We start from the raw sequence: 26,086 nt of genomic DNA, 5'->3' as shown, positions 1-26,086 counted from the left end.
AAAGGCAAACAGAATTTTAATACTGATGCCTTGTAAAATAGTCCTTGATAATCATTGTCCAGTCCTTGAAAAGAAGATTTTTCATTTAAAGGAAACAGTGGACTCTCTACAGCTATATAAGATAACTGACACCTGAAAAGAGATCATCTAAGAGAAAAAACTATACAGACAGATTCTCAGTTGCTATAAATAAAAAATAACTTTTATCAGTAGAAAATTTGGCTTATGATTTATGTATGAACATTACCTAAGTCAGCCTTCACCCCCCTCTTACACCAAACTCAGCCTTTCTGCAGATTTCAAAGTGGTTTCTGTATCATTTCATAGATTTCAAGGAGAAAAGTAAGCAGAAATGCTGGAATGAGAAAGTCTTTTTTCAGTATCTGATCTGGATTGAAAGAAAAAAAAATCACCAAGCACATTCTTACATGCTTTGAATCAAAAGTTTTTGGATTGTCATCAGACATTGTAGTTGGCATATATCTAAACTACGACTCTAGTTTGAAATTTGCTTATTACAGTGCCCTTCCGAAGTAAGCGATCTTAAAATTTTCACAGTGGTTTTCTAAAGTAATTTAATAAAATGCAACATGATGTTGTGCTTCCTGACTATGTGTGGGGAGGTTCCACCTAATTACTTTTCCTTCGTTTTCTCCCACACATGTACAAATGCATGCACTCTTCCTCCCACGTTTTCATAAATGTGCAGTGTAGAATTACTGCACTGACAAGAAAATAGAAATAATTAAGTCCTCTGCTTTACCACTAGACCATCCAGGTCACATTCCTACACTCCACTTTCAGTGTAATAAAGTATTATTAGACACTTTGACCCATTAAAATCAATAGGTCTACTGCTGGACATAGTTGATATTACATTTGCAGAAAAGCATTTTTCCCCAGTAAGAATATGGATCAATTTCTTTTATTTTTTTCTTCCCTCTCTTGTTTTAACTGCTACTCATATGAAAGCAATGACAATTTTGAAAAATTAAGGAGGGTTTTCTTTGCCTGCTACTCAAATATTTTTTTTCTAAAGGCTAAATAATGTTTGTCCACTGGACTTTGTCTTTCAGCCATGCAAAACAACCTAATATGTAAGAAACCTCTTCCAAGGCCTAAAATTCAGTGTAGTGAAAAAATTGCCTTTTGCCTTCTCTTACAAGGTGAAACAAAGTACAAAAAACTAGAAGTTTGGCTTTGGTAATGACACTAAAATATTCAGGGACGTAAAAAGGAGAGATAGTGCATGCTAGAACTTTACTCTATGGCTTGCAGTGAAAATGTTTTACAGTAAAAGGTTGTTTTACTCTTGGGAATTAATCTGCTCTCTGTTTTTAATGTGTTACATAGTCTACTCCAGAGTAGTGAAATAGTAACTCCAGTACTGAAAGCATTTTTGCTATTTGTTTGTTCTCCAAAAAACAAATCACCAGTTTTCACCTGGGAAAAGCTCCCAGCTGAAAGGCTCAAATATTCAGTGGATCAGGTTTTGCAAAGCAATGTTCATTCTTAGTTTTTCATTTTTTTTTCCCCAATAAGAAATTCTTATTGCTCAGAATTACATCAAAGGGCGATCCTGCAAAGTAAACAATCTTTTTTGTAACAGACATTAAGAAAAAAATAAAATAAAAATTTAAGCACTTCATTCATAGAAGCCAAGTCCCCTTTTTAAAATAAAAATCTATACTTTTTATGGTTATCACACAGTTCTTTTCTTGAAGCCAATCAGACTGTAGCTAGTGTATCGAATAGGCACACAATAAGCAGCTGTCATTTTACTAAACTAATATCCATTAAACAAAATGGTCATAAGTGCATCAATCTAATGTAATAGCAAGAATGTCATTGAAATAGAAAGTTGTCACAGGATCAATGTCCCCTGCCTTGAAAATAAACATTGTGGTTTCGACTCAGCACTTATCAAGCAGCAGGAGACCATTATCCTGTGATAACATCCTATTCTATTGACATTATCTGTTAACTAGAGATACTCAGATAGCAAAATATCAGCTTTGTTCACTTTAGATAAAATAAGCACTCATTTTACATCTGCTATACATAATTATTGGGTGTGTGCATTTCCCACAAACCTGAGTGACTTTAAAAACACAAGGATGATTAAAAATAATTTACAGCATATACTATTACTCATATAGCCATTGAATGTTCTTAAATGAGCAAGAGGTAGCGAAGCCATTAGAATTATAGCTACCTCCACATTCCTTTCTACTGCTGCTAAGCCCTTCCCTGGCTATTATTCTGTCATTTGCTCATCACATTGTTGAGCTATGATTTTTCCTTGGCTAACGACTTGTCTAAACTACTCTTCTAAAATCCATTCTGACTGTCATACAGTCTATGGGGTTTTGTGGATAAGGAGGGCTGGGTCAGGGAACCTTTTTTTGTTTTGGTTTTGAAGTAAAAACTTTTCCCAGATCATCTGATTAAGCAAGTACATCAGGACCAGATAACATTTTGGCTGATAAAAGAAGGGTTACTCATCCTAGGATGAACTCTTCCTACTACTAAGACTTATGTGCATCTCCCTTAGAAGTCAGAATATCATTGGAGCACTGTCAGACCTTTTACAATCACCCAATGGATTTCCGAATTCAACCTCTCCTTCACAATTTAGTTAATAACTAACTGCATAGCTGAGGCTGCTATCTGGTATGCATTTTACTCATTCCAGTCATCATGTCGTTCACAAACTAGGATTTTGGCCCCCCCATCCACCATCCTCTCACTCAAATGCTTGTAGATAATCACTGACAATCATTATGTGTTGCCTTATGAAGTCCTTATTTTTGCCTCCTTTTGTGCTATTTTTACACTTAGAAAATAAAAGTTCTTAATCCCACTCCTTGAAAGTGTGGAAATTGCTTAAAATGTCATCTAGCCTTCAAGAAAAAGATCCACCCTTTTAAAGCCTAAGAAGCTTGCACCATTATTGTAAAAAATAGGGTAAGATTAGTTTGCACATTCCAAAGTGAAGTGTTCTTAATTTATTGCAAAAGTACCACATATATCTATGTTTGATTAAAAAACAAATAGAAAAGTCCAGATCTCATTATGGGCATATGATAGGCCTGTTCTCTAGGAGGAGTAACTACAACACATATTTTTCCTGTGGAGCTGAACTAGCTGGTCTGCTACATAATATGGTGTAGAGTATTGAAGCAGAACAGTTTTCCTTGTTTAAAGTTTAATGTCAGCTGTATTCTTCTGCATGCATAATGTTTCCTATATTACTCATCAATATTCAGGCAAGAAACAGTTGCAGAAGTGGTGAATGAGGAGTAAATTAACTTAAAAAATAAAAATAAATCAAAAAAAAAAGAGGACATCTTATATAATGAAGAAAACAGAATTTATGCAGCTGGCTAAGCATCCTTCTACTCTGCTATATGTGGGCAAGTTCTCTCATGACAGCCCACATCCCAACACCACATTGCCTTATGTATTGCAGTTAAGCATGTTTGGCACAAGGATTTTGTCCTAGCTTTCTTAGCGCTAGACAAATTGGGCTTTCCTGTGAACTGGCTTACAATTACCGTGCAAGTTTTTGCCTTTCCTTCAAAACTCCATGACTACTTGACACTTATTCAAGCTTTTCTTAAGCCTGCACACTCCTTTCTTCTGTCCTTTCCTACTACCTACTCCTGCTCTTCAATGCCCAGCTAAAACAAACTATATCATGGTCATCTGAGGCTCAACAGAACTTTTTTCCTAGCATATCGATGTCCCATCAGCACTACCTAATCTCATGACAGAAGAGGTGTAGGCCTACCATCCTCATCTCACCATTTCAACTGAGTCCATGCTTAGATGTCTCTTTCTTGCATTGTTCCAGCTAAAGCACCCCAATATTTTCAAAGAGAGAGGGAAAACAATGCAGGAACAAGAATAGTCCATGGTACCAATGGGTGAACAGTAAGTATTCCATCCCTTAGAGCCTACACCGAAGCAATGCTCCACGGCCAAAACAGAAGTCAGAGGCAAATACGGTATCCTGTTCATATTGGAATCTCCACAAAAACAACAAATCAAATAGTATCTTGAATTTGATCTTGCCTTTTTTTTTTTTCTTTTTTTTGCTTTCCTTGCTGATCAGTCCTTACTACTGATCATAACAATTTTTACGCTCTTAACAAATAATATATATAGTGAGTAGATCCTATCTGAAGTTGAAATTTTATAATTAGAGGTTAATTACTGAATATATTCCAGTACATTTCTAATTATTCTTCAAGATGGACAAGCCAAAGTAACAGATATTTTTCACTAGAGAAGAAAACATGCTCTCTTACAAAAGCATAGGGAAGAGGGTGGGTGATGTTGGAAACAACCCACAGATGTAACAAATCTCATAACTCACTCATTATTCTGGCATGTCCCAGTGTATTCACTCCCCTCAGCAAGGCACTAAAGGAACCAGCCTGATTGATACATAAAGCACAGTAGAACCATGCCAGACATATGTGAGAAGAACATTTAGATGTTTCCCACTTCACAGAGTGACAGAGAGGCTAAAAATGGTAAGTTTCAACTGTTTCATACAGTAGGATACCATAATGTTGTACAAGCTAATTTATGCATCCCTCCTGGGCCTTGTTACCACAGTGGTACAGCAGAGAAGGACAAAAGGGTAGCTAAAATCTATTGCAATTACACATATGCAAGCAATTAGGGGTAAATTTTGTTTGCCCTTTGTGAGAGTACACAGTAGGAGTTGTAAGTACAAGAAATACCTACGCTCCTTGGCATATTTTTGCTTGGTATCTCAGAGCTCACAGCAAAATTTAGGAAATGAATGGTTACTAATATACACTAATATATAAAATGAGGTCATGGCTGCACTTTTGTAGTACATGGGGTTTTTATTAATATTATTTTCTGTAAAATTCGTAGAGAGCTACACAAAAAAAAAAATAAAAACCACACACAGAAACCCCAGAGATATTAATTAGGATTGTAAAGGAAAATTTCTGTGAAAATATTTTCATTTGGTTTTGGGTAGGAGAGCAAAGGGAAATGGTTTGGCGTTACTAGGTTTCATGGTGGGTTCTAAAACACTGAACAAAATTTTTAATCATGTAATGCTGCTTCTTTCCCAGAAGGAGTTGCTTCTTGGAAAGTCCAGCTCTTAAATAATCAGTGGCTAAAAAGCTTGGCCATTTTTGCCTGCCTGCAAGACTTTTATGTATTATCCTTTTCAGACCAGGGATTTCAGCCAGAGTTTCCCACATGAGGTTAGTGCCTTTGCCAAACAGGCCGTTAGCTGCTTTGAGGTAGATCTCTCAAACTCCTTCTTGGATCTGTTCTACTCTATAAAATTAAAAACTCATTTAACCACATCAAGAGGCAGCATGAGTTTGTATGACAGTGATTAGAGCACTTCAAGATGCAAGAAATTGATGTTAGAGTACTTGTTCAATGGAAGTTTGATTAGATATTCAAAATGGAACAGCCCCAACAAGGGAAATGTATCCCTGGAAACAGAGCATGGCAGTAAAGGCACTCAGATGACTGAAGTTCAAGTCTGTAATTAGAATGAATTGAGACAAATTCATGTAGCATAATTTGCAGTGAATGCCCTAACATTTTGAGCATTTGCTATTAGTGTGTACACAAGTGGTTCTCACTGCTTTTTTGTAACTTTGAAAGACCTCACCTTAATATTAAAAGGAAACAAAACAATTAAAGAAAATTCTACAGCCTTTAATCAAGCTCCATTAGTTGCTGAAGTTTGCCCTAACTTCAGACCACACTTTTCAATATTACACCGTTAACAGAACACGTACAGCAAAATTCTCTATTCTGTTCCAGCAAGTTTATGGTATGTTTTCAGTGGTTCTGCAACAATTCTGTTCAGTAATCAATCATGATTACTAGCTATATACAGTACACACAGCAGAAGAGATTAATTTGGGACAGTCTGGGGTAGCATGCTAATTAGTGATATGCTGAAACTGCATTTGTGCATGGCTCCTTGAAACTGCAATTTTTCCACTGGCACAATTGCCTCACCCTAAGTATCTCACCTTACAAAAGATGCACCATTTTATCAAATTAATTGGCCTGTTACATCAACACAGTCTGGAAGGAGACTGGTTTTGCCTGTGAAATCTGATTAACTTTATTCTTCACATTATATTGTATGCTGCATTTTACCATGTTTCTCAAATATCACTGGATACTTTCTACTTTTTAAATCCAAACGGGAGAGCAATAACTTTTTTATGTCATTATTATACTTAATAAGGTAGGATACATAGTAGTATCCTAGTAGCCTTTTGCTGTAGTATATATTAATCGTGTCTCTCCCAATACCAAGAAACTTTGTAACCATATTTTTGATGATGTTGAGTCACTTTGGAGAAAGACGATCAGAGCTAGAGTAGAAAATGAAAACTCCAGAACCAGTGGCAAGTTTTAACCTCTAACCATCCCAGGAAATGTTAAAAACCAAAATCCAACACTGTAAAAATAGTTGGGTTTGATTTGTTTTTTCGGGGTTGTTTGGTTTTTTTTTTTTCATTTATCATCACCCAGGAGCAAAGGCTGATCTTGAAAGTACTAAAGAGAACAGCACAGCACGAGTAGCCATACCCCAAAGGCGTTTATAGACTGAAGAATCAAGAACTAATACCTCATTGGCTACTTAAGCAAAACAGCAGACCTTATGCAAGCAGTGATTATATACACTGTGCTATTTTCCTTGAGATAAGGGCTACTGGCCTGGATTTCTCAAAAAAAATGTCTGAAGAGTGCCAGAGCAGTCTTACGGTAGGATTTCATGTAGTATCTGGCTGAATTGGTACTGCCAGATTACATCCTAAACTGTTCTGTAGTATTCCATTACACTCCATCACCAATAGCCATAATAGACCATATCCAGGATAGTGGTTTTGATCTCAGGACTTTCTGGTCCTAAATAAACATGCATTACCAGAAGAATTATGCCTTCTTGAAACACAACAGAAGACACAAGAATTAGAACTTATAAATAAAATTGTTTCACAGAAACTTTCTTAAAGGGTCCTTAGTTCTGCTGAAAATGGTGTCAGATCAAAAGCATGCTAAGTAGGGGTTTTTCCTCAGTGTTTTGCCACATTTTGTGCAAGGCAGAGGGAAAGGAGAGTCTTTCCATTTTAATTCCTTTCTTGAGATTCCTTCATTTTTTCCTTCAGGAGAGGGAAAATTCAAAACTCTGTGAGAAATATTTTTGGGGGGGGAAAAAAGAATACAAGAAAAATTTCCCTTGAAATTAGAAAGGTGTGGAAAAAAAATATTTTTTTATTCTAAAAATGTAAACAAAATTCCATTTTTCTTCTACAATTATTAATTGAAACTATATCAACCTTCTGTACAGAAAGATATATAGCAGAAGTCAGCTACTGAGTCCAGAATAGCTCCTGCTATTTCATATAATTAAACCAAAACCTACTAAACTTTAAACTGAGTACTTTGGAGAAAATCTTGGACATTTGAAGCCATGGTTCAGCATTTATCGATACTTAATATATGTTTTGCCTGACCCGCTGGCAGAACAAATGCGATCTGGATCAAGTGCAAGCACACAATTACATATTTCTCCAGCCACCCACACAGCAAGCAATACAATGCTTATGCCAAATCTGTCTGCTGTGGGAGGACAGACACTAAACAACTGAACAAGAACTGCTGAGACAGCAGAGTGAGCTTATACTGTTTCTGTGCTTTGCTTTGCATTTGAGCAATTTTTTGTTTGTTGCTCTCCACTTGAAAGCCAGATTTACCATCTTATGGAGCTGCAGCCTGAGGCACTCTGGTCATCACATCAGATAGCACACACATAATCAGCAAATTATTACTTTTTAGCATCTACTGAGATGGCCACCTTTGGAGAGGAGATGCATAATCCTTAGGCATATTCAGTATCTGTTGTTTTATTGAGACCATTAACAAGGAGCAATTACAATCAATTCTGACAATGCCTTTTGTGCTACTGATGCCCATCAACTAGAAAACTGTCTGAGAGCAAAAAAGTTGACAGAATACAAGGAGCTCTTTGAAAATAAGTAGTTTTCAGAGTCCAATTTCATTCCAAGGTCCACTTGGCCCCTTCCTGGTATTTCTCCTCTACTATTTTTATACAAAAATCTTTGATACAAGTTTGTTCAGTTTTTAAGGGCAAGCTTCTGCAGAACCTGCATGCTTTTCATCACACTGAAGGCAAAGTCAACCTAGTATTTATATGTATCTCCCTCATCTTCCCCATTTTCCCCTAAAAGAAAGAGAAGTTTTTCTAGAGGTGATGGAATTGACTGGAAAGAAATCCTGCCATTTCTCGGTACAATTAAACATGAAAGCAAGCCTTGGCCTTCTGCTAAGTACCTATGCTGTAGGCAACCACTTGTACACAAGTTAACTTATTCAAAGGGTCCTTCTACGTGGTTTGTAGTGCATGAAAGACAGCTTCTGCAGCTATCCACTTGTTACAGTATTCAAGCAACAGCCCACAGATTAAAGTTTCCTCAATTAATTATCTGTGCTCAGAAATACCCAGTCACCTCCAGAAAGCGTCTGCCTGCTGAACTGTAAGCATGACCATCACAGCATTCTGAAAAGATAAGCGGAATACAATAGAAAGTACAGAGAAAGGCTTCAGTTATACAGTATTAGGCTCTTAAGCAAAATTGGACGTGCAAATTCATCTCTTCTAAAATTTAAGGTTTGGAGAATACAGAAAACATGTACCACCATAGCTGGAGGGTTTCTGTAATATTTAATTAATTATAGTTAATTTTCATGTAGTAGTCACTAGCCTTCTGCTTCAGTGGCTATTCTAATATTAAAACATCTATCAGGTACAAAAGATGACTTTTTGAAAAAACCCAGATGAAAAATAAACAGGGGTGAGTTCAAAGTACACAACGCGTAATGCTTAGAGACTCACTGTTTCACCTAACACAATGCCAAACGTATGATGGGCAAAGCCTACTAAATGGTTAACTCCCATCTATATTTCCACAATATCAGCAAAGCACAGAAAGCATCCATTCCCTTGAGAAAGTATGGAAAAGGCCCATTTATTATCAGAGACATGAAAAACACCTTGAGTAAAGAAAACCAAAATAGTAACACTAAAGTAGAGCAACTTAGTAGTCTGCTTCTGCCTTATAACGAACCTTAGCATGAAATGGTGGGATTCAGAGGAACATATTCTTTTCTGAATTAAAGGTGACATTTCCATATTTCTTTCATTAGTCTTAAAACATTTTTTTTTTAAAAAATCTCCCTGGTCTATGGCTGTCAGAAGCCTGACTACTGAATTAATGTAGTTTATTTTCAGTTTATTCCACTGAAGAGGTTTTGGATGTTCTCTTACAACAGTGTTGGAGATGTTTTCGAAGGTGTAAGGTAAAATGGGGTACTCACTTTTCAAAAAAAAAATCCATTTTATTTTAATATCTAACACCTATTAGTTGATATGATATGTAGCCTATTGGCACAGAACATAATGATCTGTAGGAAAGGGCATGTTGCTTTATCTTTCTCTTACTATATTTTTTCCTACTTTTCATATGTTAATAATGTATTGTGCTCTTATTAGCCTTTCTTCTACCACAAAAGCATCTATAAGCAGTGGTGTTATTTATTGGCTTATTGCCCAGTGTTTGAAAGTGTTCTCACCTGTATTAAAAATGTAGAAGTCTGAATTAATTTAATAATAATTGATCATGAGTCACCTGAAGGTTCTGGAAATCCCAACCTCCCTAGCAATTTAGGAGTCTAATTTTAGACTCTCCCTTCTCTGGGCAGGGACAATGTAAAATGCTTGTAAAAATATATTTTGTAACAGAGGGTGGTGAAGTTCACTAAGGTTTGTTGGGTGTTGAGATATATGCAGAACACAGCTGACACTTTACTACCACAAAGTTATCGTTGAAGTAACAAGTAAGTGGACAAACAAGAATTTCAATATTACTAGCATATTGACCGACTTTTGCATTTTAACAGAACCCAGGCTTGACTGAAGACACAGAAACAGTTTTATTTTTTTCACAGAGAACATGAGTTCCCTACATCCCCACTAAATTCACAGAATCATAGAATGTTTTGGGTTGGAAGGGACCTTAAAGATCACGTAGTTCCAACACCTACCCCCCAACCCCTCTGCCATGGGCAGGGACACCTTCCACCTGACCAGGTGGCTCAAAGCTCCATCCAACCTGGCCTTGAACACTTCCAGGGATGGGGCATCCCCAACTTCTCTGGGCAACCTGTTGCAGTGCCTCACCACCCTCAGAGTGCAGAATTTCTTCCTTATATCTAATCTCAGCCTACCCTCTTTCAGTTTAAAGCCATTACCCCTTGTCCTAACACTACAAGCCTTTGTAAAAAGCCCCTCTCCAGCTTTCCTGTAGGCCCCCTTCTGGTACTGGAAGGCTGCTGTAAGGTCTCCCTTGACCCTTCTCTTCTCCAGGCTGACCAACTCCAACTGTCTCAGCCTGTCTTCGTAGAGGAAGTACTCCTCCACATGAAAATCATGTTGAACACATTTGATCAAAGGCAGAAGAGAACACAAGAGTGAGGAAACCATTTCTAATTCAGGACTAATGGCAGATAACAATACTCCATTTCCCAAAAATATACAAAAATGTCTGCAGACTCCAAGGCAATACATATTTACTCACCTGGATATGAAACGTGGAGTTAGACCTAATTAAAACTACACACAGATCCAAAATATGAACCTGTCTGCGTTATGTGCATTGCACTGACAGCAATGTTAGTTGGATGTTATGTTTAAACTAGCATTAGACGTTTCACTTGACACTAGATTTTGCACAGCTATATTTCTATAAAAATAAGATGTTTTCAAATATTTTTATAAAGCTTTTATTGCTATGATAGAATTTTTGTAACCCTCACCAAGTCTTTATTATCTTGAGCAAGGGAGCTGTAAAACTGCTGTTTCTAAAATCAATGTATTCTCAAGTCATCTTCCACTAGCAATTGCAACCTTGCTCACTGCTACCTTCGGTTTAGTACTTGCATTTCTATAGGAGTTCCTGCAAAATGCACTTTTTCCCCCCATTCTCAATTACAGGTTTTGGAAAGAAAACTATGCTGACAAACTGACACTAGAGAGACCTTTCAGCAAGTTATCCCAGAAAGGGTCAGCTTTCGTCTCTGAAGTACTTAGAAATGTATTGTACGTGCCTCTACCATCCTAACAACTGAGACCACTGCTGCTGGCTATAAAATCCATGGTCTTCTCTGATATTAGCCTTCACAGTGCTCAAAACATAGTATATTGAATGCCATTTGTGATGAAGTGCCAGTTGGAAGTGGAAGGAACAAGAATAGTAGTGAAGGAGTTTACGAAACCTGGCGGGGGGGCAGTGGATGGGGAAGACAGCCTCACAGATACACAGATAAAATGGAAGATCTAAAAACATTATATTCTACCCAGGTGGTACCTACAGTGGTCCAGTGATAACAGGCAGGAAGATCCCCGAGGTCTCTACCACACAAAGAAAATGCTTCTGCATTGTGCAAAACCAGCTGCTATACTCTTTCATTTGAGGGTGGAGCCTTTTTGCTGTTGCAATACTTTTGCAACTGGTCGAGGTGATATGCAAAGAAAAGTCTACATTTGGTGGTTCATTGTTGTACATTTTACCAATTGCCTTTTAAGAAACAGAAGAAACATTGTGGCAGAAAAATAAAAAGATTACTCAGTGTCAAAATTTAGCTTGCAAGTCTGTTCTAGAGCTAGAATTTGAAGCAGGATCCTCAATCCCAAAGGTCAGTGCCCTCTTCGCTAGCCTGATAGCTATTCTGTGACAAATGCCTCTTTCTCCACCCTCCCTCTCTCTCCATTTCAAACCTGAGATAACTTCCTGACAATATTTTCCGCAAAACTTATACCTCTGTTCTCTCTCTTTCTTCCATTTAGTATGCCTCCACATAATACTAGTTATGCTTTGAACCATAGAGCTGAGCTCACATGTAAGCATTTTATTGACAGAGACATAATAGGTAGTTTAGAAGAATTTGTTTAAGAAGTAAGGTACACATTTAATTTTCATACTCAAATACTATGCTTCTTAAAAAGTCATTCCAAAGATTTCAGATTGTCTCCAGAATAGCAAATACCTTCCCAAACTTGTAAAAAGTATCAACTTTTCCTTTGTTGTGAAAGACAAAGTGACATATAAACAGAAAGATCACAGCAGATGAAACAAGATCCATTTCCTATAGAGTCCTGTCCTCTCCTACTGGGGACATTTGTTTTGTTTTTAGGATTAGCCGTTTGCCAAATCCACCAAGGTAACATTAGAATGCTAAAGTGCAAGAGGCTACCCCATCAAAATGTTAAACTTTTTGCAAAAGTTGCTAAGAAACAGTCACAACAATGAATTCTTACTTGTACAGTGTAGTACAAAGTTCCACTGATATTCAACAGTGTAAGTAGATGGATTTCAACTCATTGCTTTTGAGTATGAGTTCACCAGAGCCAGATGCTTACTTTGTTCTTTCAGAGCTTATGTGCCATTGGGAAATGAAAATTCTAACACCGAAATGTTCAAGATATTTTTTTTCAGCTCAGATTTATTTCTGTTCTCTAATTATTCCAAACTCTCTATAATATATTTTAATAACAAATCAAAACAAAAACCCAGACAGACAAAACCCCACCAGCTAAGGAACAATAATATATTAAGAAAAAAAGAAAAAAAGAAAAAAAAAAAAACACGAAAACAAACCAACCCTAAAAAGAAAACAGCTTCCACAAATTGGAATGCTAATCGGCTTTAACATAATACAACTTAATGACTTTGAAAAGATCACTGCAGTTAATAGACTTCATGTGAAGAATTAAGTAAGGTAGTTGTCTCATCTTTCATGTGCTCGGCACAGGAAACTGAATCCAAATAGTCTTACCTTCCCTTTCTCCCCTTTGAGAAATTTCTCTAGCAAGAGAAATGAACACAAAGAGCCCTGAAAGAGATTCCATGTTAGCAATTAAACTCTTTTCTCAAAACCTGTTATTTCACAATTGTATTTGGTGAAGGGTGGTGGATAGCAAGACAAGCAAGGAAAAATGCAGACTGCATTGCTGTGGGCACTACCCGAAGAGACAGAAAAGCCAGTGAGTACCTGGAAGACAGTGAGGAGAGGAAAGAAATTATGTCCCAGGTACAAAGTTTCTGTTTGATTGGTTTTCTGTCAGTTATGAGGGAAAAAAAGAAACAACTTATTAGATGTGAACTGATACAGCTTGCAAGGTAGCAACTACCAAAGGGCCCAGTTAATTCAGGAGCGCCCTTATAAAAGGGCACTGTGTGAGTCTCACTGAAAGAAAGCACCAGGGATGTATTCCTGGCTGGTTACAACTTTTAAAATAATTAACTACCTCCCCTTGCAATGCCCTAGCAACCTGATAGCCCATCACAGATCCAGCACATCCTTTTACTCCGCTGCAGAAAACCATCTCTCTTCTATGTGAGTGCAAAGATGCAGAATATAAAATCAACATACATGATAAGTGCAGAATCTTTAATTACACAGAGAGAAAAAGGTCCAGTCAAGGCTCATTGGCTCTGAGTATGTATCACTGGCATTCAGAATTACCCCTTACTGCTGGCGAGCCTACTGCCCAAAATATGACAACTAGCATTCTCACAGGTCCCATTTGTGGAGATCATAAGGCGAACGCTCAGAATCTAGGTTCTGTCACTACCTCTTAACTATCCAACACTTAACACCTTCTGAACATGGGCTGCTCTTGCTCTGGAGGCCGTTGGCTTGCTCTTTCCAATGACTGATTTTATTATGGGTCTGGGGCAGGTGCTTCCAAAAAATCCACATCTAGGGAGCCTTACTGACCAAATAGGGGAGCCTATTGGAGTGTGTCATACTTTTTCCCTGCCCAAGACTAGTTCTTCCTTTCTTTCAGCATGAGATCAAAAAAAAACAGCCTCTGTGTATGCCCAGGACACATTGTAAGTGTACACATTCAGCAGCATAAAAATAGGTTAAAATACATGACAATGGCTATGTTTACAGGTACCCTCACACCCTTTTTCTCAATTTGTTCAGCAAGTTCCTCTATTGTAGATAATTTCTTGAAGTTCCACATATTTCTGATTTTTAACACTTTTCTTTCCGTTAAGAGTCTGACGCTTATCTGCCCTTGAGGCTACAGAAATCAAACTTTTTTTCAAAAATTGTTAAAATGACAAGTGTTTACCAGCAGTGTTTCTGGCTGAGTTACAGACGGTATGAAATTGGTGCTGTAAGCTACTAGTTCCTCTAGAGGATCCTGCAACTTAACTGTGCGTATTAGTGGAAAGACATACCATTTTATTCTGTATTTCTAAATGACAAAACTTAATCACAATAAAATAAGTGACTAAGGAATAAGATTAGAATAATTTCTCAGTTCAGCTATTTTTGTTTTCATACTTAATTCAGTCATTTTTGACAGCTGGCTGACACCGTCCACGTGTAAGAGCAAGGTTTGAGCTGAGAATATTCTACTGACTATAACCTCCCAGCCCCACAAAACACATTTCCCATACACTCAGGAGTAACTCCACCTCCTATAGCAATAACAGTTTACATCCTCTTAAGTGAAATGCTGGTCATACTCCTCACATAGGTAATCTTACATCCTCTCTGTGAAGGATAGTGCCCTCACTAGAACAGGACAGAGTTAAAGAAACCATCTCAAGGTTCAGTACTGTGAAAGGATGCAATCATGGGTGACAATACTTGGAGAAAATCTCATTAAAGTGAAAAACATCTATACACAACTGTAAACATAACTGCTATTAGATACCCATATATGCTGCAGCTGTTGCCATGAGCTAGGCTTCTAAAAAGCTAGAGTAGTCTACAGACTAGCAGCCATTTTAATTTCATTTCAGTGAAGGCTGTGAGGAAAAAACAAACGCACTCTTTCTCTCTGATGGAGCTTCATTTTTGTTCTTATTTTGTTGTCCTTAAGTTAAAATGAGAGTCATTCCAAGAGAAAATATCTGATTGCTCTTTGAATGCAGAGAAACACAACAGAACAGATTAGCAAGGTGGTTTGCTGGTACCGATGCCTGTTGCTGGAATATGTTGTCACAAAAGTATTTTCAGAAAGCAAGTAGAAACTGTCAAAGCCTGATTATTAGTCTCTTTCTCTCTGACAGTATTTCCACAGATTAATTAACTCAAATGTCATTCTCTTATAGCTGCATGCACTCTACAGAAGAGTACTTGGTAGCTGCTGTGTGTTTTGGACCAAACAAAGCTCTGCAGGGATACAGTCATAACTCCAGTAAATTACTACTGCAGTGGAATGCTACAGAATAGCTTTTCAGATATATTCTGGGAAAAATCTTAGCCCAAATGCATTTTCAAGGCAAAAGATTGACCATGGCCCTTTCTTCACCATTAGAGGCAATCTGCAGTTGCCTTTCTACATACATTCTGAGGACAAAAGATGTTACAGTTTTGTAGACATGGAACCCCTACTGGGACCATTACACATCGACAGAAATACTTTATTTCAGAACATTCATACCTAAGGTACAGATATATAACTGTTATTTATAACATGGGGACTTGTTATGAATAACTCCTGTTTGTTTAGTTAACCTGCATAACGTAAGCAGCACATGCACACACGTCCCCTTGTGCAATCTTACAGGTTCAGTCCTGGCACCAACCCTTGAAAATCAGACCCAAAATCGATCTCCACATTCAAAATATCTGAAAGACATTCAGTAACGTATATAAAATTTTCTTCTTACTCTGTTCAGGCAAATCCCCTTGTATTTTCAAAAACATAAGTGTGTCTTCATCTTCACAGAATAAAACAAAACAGAAATAACATGACCATGCTGGTCAGAATATAAGTCCTAGAAAATAGTTCACCAGGCTCAAATTTTGCAAGTGACTTCACACAAACTTTCATTGCCCCTTACTGACTTTGGTAAGTCTGAGTCTTTCTTTGTCCTCATCCATGGCTCTTTCCTTCTTAATATCCATCCTCAGATATAAAAGATAAAAGGTTTTTCCTTTTTTTTTCTGTTCATTGATAGTCTTAAAATAAGACCAAGAAAAGGGCGTAGCTCTAGTTATTTCCTTCCAAACAGTGTAATGATTTCCCCTTTACAATTTTTGCTGCTATGGTTAGAATACAAAGCAACTCTACACTGGCATTTGAGAGTAAATGACACCTAGTATAAAACCTACATAGGTAAATCAGTAAATATACAAACAGGTAGAAAAGCCACATTGAAAACCCCCTATTTTGTATTTGAACCTCGTACAAAACAAGCCTGAATATTAGATTTATTTTAACAAAAACCAGTACAATATAATTACTGTAGAAGCCAGAGGGATAAAAAGTCCTCCGAATTCTTGCCATTCTCTGAGCAACTACTAAACTAACAGTTAAAAAGGGCTGAACACTTTCTAGGCTAATATAGGGAAGCATTATGACAATCCTGCTCCTGAGCTTCTCTGAGCTTAAATCAGCATGGGTATATTAAAATAATGTCACATAATTTTCCTCATGAAACTATCATTTCGTTGTTACCTGGAGGGATACTGTAAGATACACTGTAGTACTATAAATGTAAATATTCTGTACACCAAACATTCCATGAGAATGGAAGCTTAATGATGTTTATATTACAGCATCACTGCTGGAGTTAGGGTTGTATTAGCATTTCTGTGATAACCCACCCCACCATTTCCCAGAGGTTTATAACTCAACTGTAAAAAATTTACTACAAGCTGAAATTTAACATATCAAGTCCACCCCAGGAGCAATTTTTATTTTTTTAAAGATTACAACAATCTGCATGTTTTGAGATTAAGAATTTATATATAAATACGTTAAACATATTTTTTGGTGCTCAATTTAATGAAAAAAGCCACTAATGAAATGGTTTTAAGAATGATCCATAACCACAGCCTGATCTGAAAGCATCAGGTGGAAAAATATGATGACCAATTGAAATATAATTTCAGAAAACAGTTTATGAAGAGTCAAAGTAATGGCTAGAAATAAAACCTGATGAAAGATGCCAAGATCCTGAATTTCTTTAATGTGTGTTTATTTTTCTGCCTTGTAAAGACCTAATTTTCATCCTGTTCTGTTTGAGGACACAGCATTGATTTTGCTGGTACAGCTACAGATTCAATCCCTCGGTTATTGATATGCTTTTAAAATACAGGATACACTGTAATGTAAGCTGAGCCATAAAAGAGTTTCTTTTCAAACATACTTCCTTTCTCCCCAAAGCTCAGCATTTTCATAATACTTATTTAGCTCACCATGGTAGTCATCATGTCCGGCTCAAACCCCAGATAGCTGTGTAGGGAACAAAGCCTTCACCTCCTTATTCTAGTGCCTCTAGTTTTTGAAGTTAGTTCTCAAGAGGCCTTTTGTTTGCTCAGATCATACCTAAAATGACTAAGATAGACACCGTTCTTTCTATGTCTGCACCTGTATTGTGAAGCTTTAATACTCACTTCTATTTCCATTTATTTTTCTTTGTTATTGCTGCTGTATAAGTTTTACCTTCTCGAATATAAATGAGGTTTATTGCTGAGGTCTAGGTTATTGCCATGAGCCGTTCTAAGGAAGTGTAAACAATTCTTTCTTCTATAAGACTCTGGGAATGATCTGAGCCCAAACTCAATATATATTTTTCCTCATAAGAACAACCACAAAGTTCTGTAGCACAGCCCAAAACTGGGAAACTGGGGGTGCAGTGGGTGAACACACACAAATTTGAAACTAAGATTTCAGAACTACCTTACACTTTGTTTTCAGAAGATCAAACTACCTCTGTGAAGCTTCATTTTTTTGCCTAGAAAGTTAAGATCATCTTAGTATTTTCCCATCAGCTAAAAGTGTTTGTATTACAATTGGGTGTGCAATGGAATTTGGAGCAGAATTTGAAAGATAAACACTGAAAATTGCTTAGTAATCAAAATCTTGTTGTTTGGGGAACATTACAGATTTTAAGTGTGAGGGCACTATTTATCAGCTGTTTATCACTGACAAACCTCTGCATTGTACAACTGCAGATAGACCATGCACTGAAGAGCATATGTATAAAATACATGAGGTACACAGAATACAAATGAATATTGACATAAAAATGTCCAAATCTAAGTATTTCATTCTTTAACATTCTCTGGTTTTGTTGAAGAAGGATGACTGAGAGGCCAAAGCAGTGCAATACTTAAAACAGGAGCCTTTAGGATGGATCCAAGCAAGAAGAAGAAATTATTCAACTGAAAGAAAACTTGTGATGGCAACAGTATGCATTGATGTGCATGAAAAAAAAAAAAAATCACAAGTTCTTGAGCATAAATATGAAAATCAGAGCAAGAAGTAGTCACTAACTTGAGGCTGACTAAATCCTCTTAAATAAAAACATATATTCACTTGGTGAAGTAACCATGAAGCTGGGAACTAGAAAAGCACAACAGCTTTGAGGAGCATGATCAGACTATCAAATAGTGATGTCTACTCTTTGAAAGGATTTGCTTGCACTTTGTGATCTGTCACATGCTATTTCTCTCCTTAATAGTTTCTAATCCTAGCACTCCAAACATATGACAGTATTTGTTTTTCTTCAGGTGAAACCACTGCACATCACTCATGTTACAGAAGTCTCAAGGAATTATTGCTATATAGTCATTCAAAAGGTAGCCAGAATAGACTTTGAGAAAGGCAGGACCTGTGCATAAGCATTACAGACAGATCTTTGCCAACAGTAGTCTTAAGAAACCTTTGGTGATGTAGATACCATATACACTTCTCCAGCAGTCCCTTCCTGCCCACCAAGTGGCCCTAAACCCAACAGGGTGACTAGCCCATCTGTATGAGAAAAGGAAGAACAGACATCCAAGTGAAGTTTAAATTCAAACTCTGGTCTCCCTACCAGACACTTACTTTCCAGACAAGGCGTATATTGGCTCTCCAGTCTCAAGTCTTGCCAGATTTGATTAAGTTGGTACTTCCAGGTTTTCAGAGGGTCTCTTTTTCTAACATTTCTCATTTTTTTCCCTCTTACAGCTCCCCTTGTAGATGCACTGAATGATAGTGTTATACAACTCAGCCTGGAGAACTCTCATGGAAATCAATTTGACTAATGCACACACAGTATGAAAGGGGATATTTAACTGCAAAGAGGATGTTTTTTCCCCTGGACTGGAGAACAAGAGCAATCATTTGAGCTAGAGTTTCTATATGGAAGTTGGAGAGGAGTGATGGTTTCCCCATGGATTAACATTTCCTGACTTTGCTCTTCACACAAAGGTTACAACTACTTATGTTATATGCGAGCTATGCATAACAATTAGAAACAGGGCACACTGTCTAAATCATCATACTTGTTAGCATTTCAATGCAGATATCATTTTAATCCTTGAATTTCTAATGTCAACAGCAGCTGCTTAGAGTTGTCATTGAAATCTTTAATTTCTCTCTTCTTCATACTGCATCTATGTGCACACATTGTTCATTGATTATGATTTGGCATTTCTTCTAGGTTTTTATAACCTTGCAGTAGATTTATGCACATGAACACTTATACTGGCAACCTAGTACATGCTATACAAGAGAGAAGTTATGTTTGAATGAAAAGTATTAAGATCCTGTTCAGCAGAATTATAATAAAGGTCAGCTGTGATACATATTATTATGTTAACATGCAAAAGGACATGTAGTCGTAGATGATGGGAAGGGTTTGTTTATTATAAAAGCAGGTCATGCTTTAGGAATAAGTTTCAAACAGCAGTAGACAGACAGTGACAGTAAATTATTATAGGCTTATGGGAAAACCCATTTTCATATCAGATGAAACAATCATTTTAAAACTGAATCAGAATCCCAAATCCTCACAGAGCAAAGAAAAATACCTGAGTAGCTCTAGAAAGAAGCTTCTGTAAGGGCTCTGAGCTGGTGTGGTTGTTTCCATCAGCAGGTTTCTTGGTAGTGGATCTATCCATTCATATTAAACTCATACTGAGAAGTCCTTACAGTGACTTTTGCGCATCATGCATCAATAATACAAGTATTTTCTGTGATGTGCTATAGTTAGTAACAACTAAATCAGGACACTCCCTGATAATTAAAAATAAGCAATTTGGACATCTTTTGACCAATGATTACCTCCATCACCATTCTTCCAGATTTACTGTGGTTTGGAAAAGAAAGTGGGAAGAATTTGTCTTCTCTGCAGTTTCCTTATGGAAGGTGATGAGTGTTACTAGGTACTTAAGGCCCTGTACAAGTCAGTTCTGAAACACAGTTCATGCATTACTTATGAGATTTCGCTGAAATGTAAATCTGAGTGATTTTCATTTGTTCCCTTGGTCTTAAATGAAACAACACTTACTAAGTCCAAGGAATCATTTTCAGGGTTCAAATTCTAAAGAGAAATATGTGGTATGGTAAAAATTATTAATAAAAAATAAATACATGTCCAAGCAAATAAAGCTTCTGCACTATAAAACTTCACATTTGTCTGTATTAATGTTTAATGCATTTGTAAAAAGCAGTGCTGCTTTGCAGAGTATAGCCACAAAAGTGTCCTGCAACCTACTAGCACTTACGATCACAGCATGGGTCCAAAGAGGATTGTCAGAAATGCATCATCCATGTTTGATAGATCAGAGGATCTGTACAGAGTATACTAAAGCCATATGATAGTTACTAACAGGAAAGTGAATGCAAAAATATTTCTGGGTTAGCTCTAAAATTAGATATTAACTTATCTTTTCATTGGCTTAAGCAAACTTAGGTAATTAGCAGTAAGTGTGGGAGGTTGCTGAAAAGACTCAGTTCTGACCGACAGAAACCAACTGCACAACAGGGACCTAAAAAAAATTAAAACCAATATGCTAATCACAATGTTTTATAAATAGTATGTCTTTCATTACAATAAAACAAAAAGATGCCTTGAAAGACTCTGACGTGCTCTACAGTAACCAGTTTACATCCATGCTATTGAGGGGAAAGCATAGCCCATAGTCCCTTAGACATCTTTAAAAAAGGTCTAATAATTTGTCTGGACTATTTTGTTCCACCTCTGAGTTACTAAGATATGTAGCATTTAAAAACAATAAGAATTTAGAACATGGACAGGATATATTTGCTCTAACATTTATTCAGATGGTTTTGCACAGGGTCATTTCAGTGATATAGCTGCTATTCCTGCATTTGTGTCCAGGTAGGAGTGCCACAAGCTGCTAGTGCAATAGAAAATATTTCCAACTATATTTACAATATATTTCAACTGTAAAAGATGTTTAAAGGGGCTTTTTTTTATATGTAAGACTATAGATAGATAGCAGTAAAAATTAAAGCACTGAACTGAGTAGTTGCACAGAATTTTAAAGAAGTGTTAATATTCGAAGTAAATGTGATCCCAAATAAACATGTTAGATTCAAACACCTCATAGAAATGCAAGTTCAGGTTATTCTCCCTTGAAAGACTAAAAAGAGCAGGGGATCTGAGCATAGTCTCAAGCTTGTTATACATACACACATGTGACTAGTTACAGGCTGAACTTGAGATTTGAATTTGTTATTGAACAAAAGCTTAATCCTCCAAACTTCTCAGGGAAATAGCTTTAAATAGGTGAAAATAAAATACAATTAACAAAGAAGTAAAAGGATATGAAGAGCCAATTGAGGCAGTTTTTGAGCAGTACAAAATTGAGCAGTACAAAAAAAGAAAAAGTCAAAATAAAATAAACTTTCCAACCTGAATAAATCTTTGTGGGAAATACTAAAACAAAAAAAAGATAGGAGGAAATAATTAAATAGATCTGAAATTATGAGTGCACTAGAAAACACAGCACAATAAACTTCAAGCCAGCCTCTTGGGGAAAGATTAAAATAAGAATTGTAAACTATATGAGAAATATTTTGTAGAAAACCTATCTTGTTCAGAAATAAAGCAATCTAACATGTCTTCCCCGATGGAATATTCTACAGTTTAATTTGGTAAGCTAAGTATTGGGTTTGATCTTTTAGCTGATTTCTGCCTAACTAGCTTTAATTGTAATGCTTGCTTTTAATTGACATTCAGCAATTCTATGAGCTATTATGCAACAATAGGTCTTTACTACGTAAAAAGGTTCAAAAATATCTTGAAGTCAGAACAACCAATTCAAATGCTGTTCAGAAATTCTCAAAAAAAAACTAAAGAAGAGGTTCCAAAATGGTCACAAACTCTTTCTATCAAAGGAGGAGTCCAGAATGACTTACAATCCACTCTTGTAGTTAATGGCTTGCACACAAGAGAAGCAGGGCATAATACCACCACACCTCCAAAACTGTTTATGATTGAACCATAATTTGTAAGATAAGAAAGTTTCCAAATATATGTCTGGTGATTAGGAATGCACTTCTGGGCATTGTACAGAATTCACTTGTTTTTCTAAGGCAAATCAGTCTTAGAGGGGGATTTTCCAAAGCATGCAGCATAGCAGGGCCAAGGGACCAGGCAGATGTTGAGTATTTCCAAAAAAATATAGTAAAGTCAGTCAGACCAAGACTTGCTCCTATCAGATTCCGTAGGATTACAGTCTCAGTAAGGGTAAATTCCCATTTATAGGACAGAACAGGTGGAGAGTTAACTACTGGAATATCTCATCTTTTACCATTAATTTGGCAGCAAGGAGAATTTTAGCCAAGGTTTCCAGTTTCATAGGGTAGCTTACATCAGCGAATGAAATGTACGTGCATACCTTTGTTCTAGCTTCAATATGCGCCATGATATAGTAATAGAGATGCAGTGACAGATTGGCAACCACGTACTTTCAACCTCCAGAGAGTTCGATTTTCAGTTATTAGCCCTTGTGCTGTTGCATATATAGCTGGAGAGATGTAAGTAGATTCATTTTATTCTTAGTATGCTACAATCACACCTACATTTTCCTTTGTAGTTAGACCTTTGGGGAGCAGCTCTCAGGCTGATTATGCTGGGAAACTTCCCAGGAAAATGTCATTCAACCTTTGTATCCTCTCTCCTATCCCTCTCTGCCTTATCCACCTCTCTTCCTCCTGAAATTTTCTCCTTCACATCAAAAGTTTACTGTTATTTTGAAGTAATAGGAATCAAGGACAAGAGAGGGACAGGGTCTCTCAGAGCCTGTGTTGAAAAGTTCCTGAGGATGTGGGGGAGAGAAAAGAAATGTGAATTTTTGCAATGCAAGCTTAAGACCTTGGAGGCTGGGATGCAAGAATTTTTGGACAAGCCCATGGAAAGGGGTGCGAGGAATACATATATTTGCAGGCATATTTGAGGAGCAAAAGGAAGTAAGATTGCATAAAGTTTCTGACTTCTACAGCAATAGGCTATTCATTAAATCCTTGCTTTGCCTCCATTCAGTCAACTTCTTGGTACCATTTCAAAATGAACCCAGGCTTAAACAAAAGTGATAAAAAATATCTGCGAAACACTTCAGAGTATGTACAATAGGTGGCAACTTTTTGGAATGACAGGGAGACAATGTTGATATGTTGAGGCATTTCATCCATTTAAAAACTTTCTTCCTTTTATCAAGTATGTTTTAATTTTTACAAGTTCCTAGAGCTAGAAAGAGACTTCTTTAATTATAAATGTGAAAGAATAAATACAAGTCTTTAGCTTGCAACACTTCACTTTAGATTCAAGAAAAAATGTGTTTTAGAATACTCCTTTCTGTATATCAGGTTTTAGGAACTGGCAGTCAAAGCCACTGAAGACTGAAAGAACAATGTCACCTCCACTGGCTTTGAGAAATTCAGGGCAATTAAGAGGCTCCTCTCAGACAAAGACACAACATACAGATGCCCTAGAATTTGTCTGGGAGGAATGCTGTGTGCTCCAATATGCATTTCTGCAGGTGAAAATGCTTGTTTCTCTTCTTGTAGTTTGCAGAATTTTCTCACTGCAATCCTATGAATATTCCTTTAAATCAAAAATAGGTAGAGTTGCTAATATCCAGTCTGATGTCCCATCTTTGAAGACTCTCAGAAGAGAGCAAAATTTCTTCCTTTTCCCTTCATCACTACAGGGATCCTTAACAAAGATGAGAAGGCACCACAATAATAATAAAGCCCCAGCTGTGTCTCCAAATATATGAGGGCAATTCCAACACTGCAAAATCAATAGCCCGGGCTTCACCCAGAAATGAAAGCAGCAAGGCAAAGATTACATTGCATTGATATGAACAGACAGGACTGCAGCTCTGCCAGTTATCTCGCCATCTGGGCTTGGATGGAGCAAGGAAACACAGTCTGGAGTACAAGCTATTTCCCCTAGCCACAAAAGCAACAGCGTCTCCTAGACCCTGCACAGTGGTAGATGTTAGGTACCATTTAAACAAAATAAATGTATGGAACATAGCAGAGGCTAGGGAGTGGAACAGGTACTTTTGTGCTAACCCTTATCCTCTGAGAAGGAGCAGCTCTGGTTTCTCTGAACCACTTATACTAGAAATAGATAGAAATACAAGAAGGTAAGCTGAAGATCAGCCGCTCAATGATATCTGCAAGTCAACATCAGCAACAGCAGCACGAAACTTCAGTGTTTTGCTGAGATATAACAAGAGGAATAGCTGCTGAGTAGTGGGGGTAAGGAAAGCAGAGAGTTCAAATTATACATACTCCTTGATCATGCATATCGTGCACGGATCCTGCACATTTTTGCAGCTTTCTTCTAATTCTATGGAATTTCAGAGCTCTAGCTATCAGAGCTACAGAGAAATCCTTTAAGTTTGAATCATGTTCAAAAAGCAAGCAAGAAATCCAGAGTTGCAAGAATATCAGAAATTAAAAACTATGCTACTAATCACTCTTTGCATGAGCAACACATCAGTTTGAGGGTGAGTTATTGCCCTCCTCCCCTCACCACAGCCTAACACATGAATAAAAAAAGACAGAGGAAGGGTCCAGAACACCCAAGTTAGGAACAAAACTGAGAGACCACACCATCAAAAGATGAAAGGTCTAGCCTGCTTGAGGCCAAAAGTGGCAACAAGCATGATCTCCCTTGAATTTATCAACTGCAAGTCTTCCTTCCATTGGATTCTCTGCACAAACTTCAGATGACATCACTGCATAGGTTACAATGGTCAAGACTCCTTTCATAACCAGGAGGGCAAGAAACATGATACCCAAGAATTTAAGCCTAATTAAATTCATATTACTGCCAGATTTAAAAAAAAAAAAAAAAAAAAAAAAAAAAAAGAATCCTAAGTGGGGAATAATCGCTGGAGGTGACTTAGAAATTAAAGTTATGTTTTTAGAAAAGGTACAGCATTGAAGAAGCTGTCAGGTTGAGGTGCAGCTAATGTGAGGAATCCATTCCACGGAAGTTCCCTAGTAACCACAGATGTCAGCAATGCCAGGAGAACTTGGCATACTGATTCTAAGAGGAGTTGTCCGGAGGGTGGAGCGGTGTGGAGGCATCGCAGCCAGGCTCTGTGATAAATGGGAACTCAAGGTACCATGGAGTTGGTACGCTGCATATTTGCTATCCTGGGCCAACAGTCCATCATAGTTTTGACAAAATGCTGTCCTTTTGGTGAACTTTGCTCATTATAATGTCATTATAATACTGAAACACACCTCCATCCCCAAAGTTAACCACCTCTAAGGTGTGACCACCCCTCACTGGGCACGTGCTTTGAATTTCTTCTAGTCTACACTTTTAAAAGTAAAGCAATAAATTTTACACCAATCATAATAAAGGTATGTATGGCTAGAATCACTCAAACTCCACCTGAAAGATAAAAGATAGTACAAAATGTGTGAAGAGAAGGAGGGTGTTAAGGAAGATACCCTCACGTACCACTCTGACTTCTGGGACCTGTCGACGGGCTGAGCCTCTCTTCCCCCCCCCAACTGGAACGCCTTTGGGTAAGATTGAAAAACCCTGTAGGGTCACCTTAAATCCCTAACGTATTAGAGTTGCTTTGCTTCATATTAGAGTTGCTTCATATTTGTTTTGCATACTTGTAGCCTAGCAGTGTACTCATATCTTTGGCATTTATTTGTGTCCTGTAACGAGCA

Source organism: Phalacrocorax carbo, chromosome 4, assembly GCF_963921805.1.
Source record: "Phalacrocorax carbo chromosome 4, bPhaCar2.1, whole genome shotgun sequence".
In the NCBI taxonomy this organism is placed as follows: Eukaryota; Metazoa; Chordata; class Aves; order Suliformes; family Phalacrocoracidae; genus Phalacrocorax; species Phalacrocorax carbo.
This window is presented reverse-complemented; position numbering follows the sequence as displayed.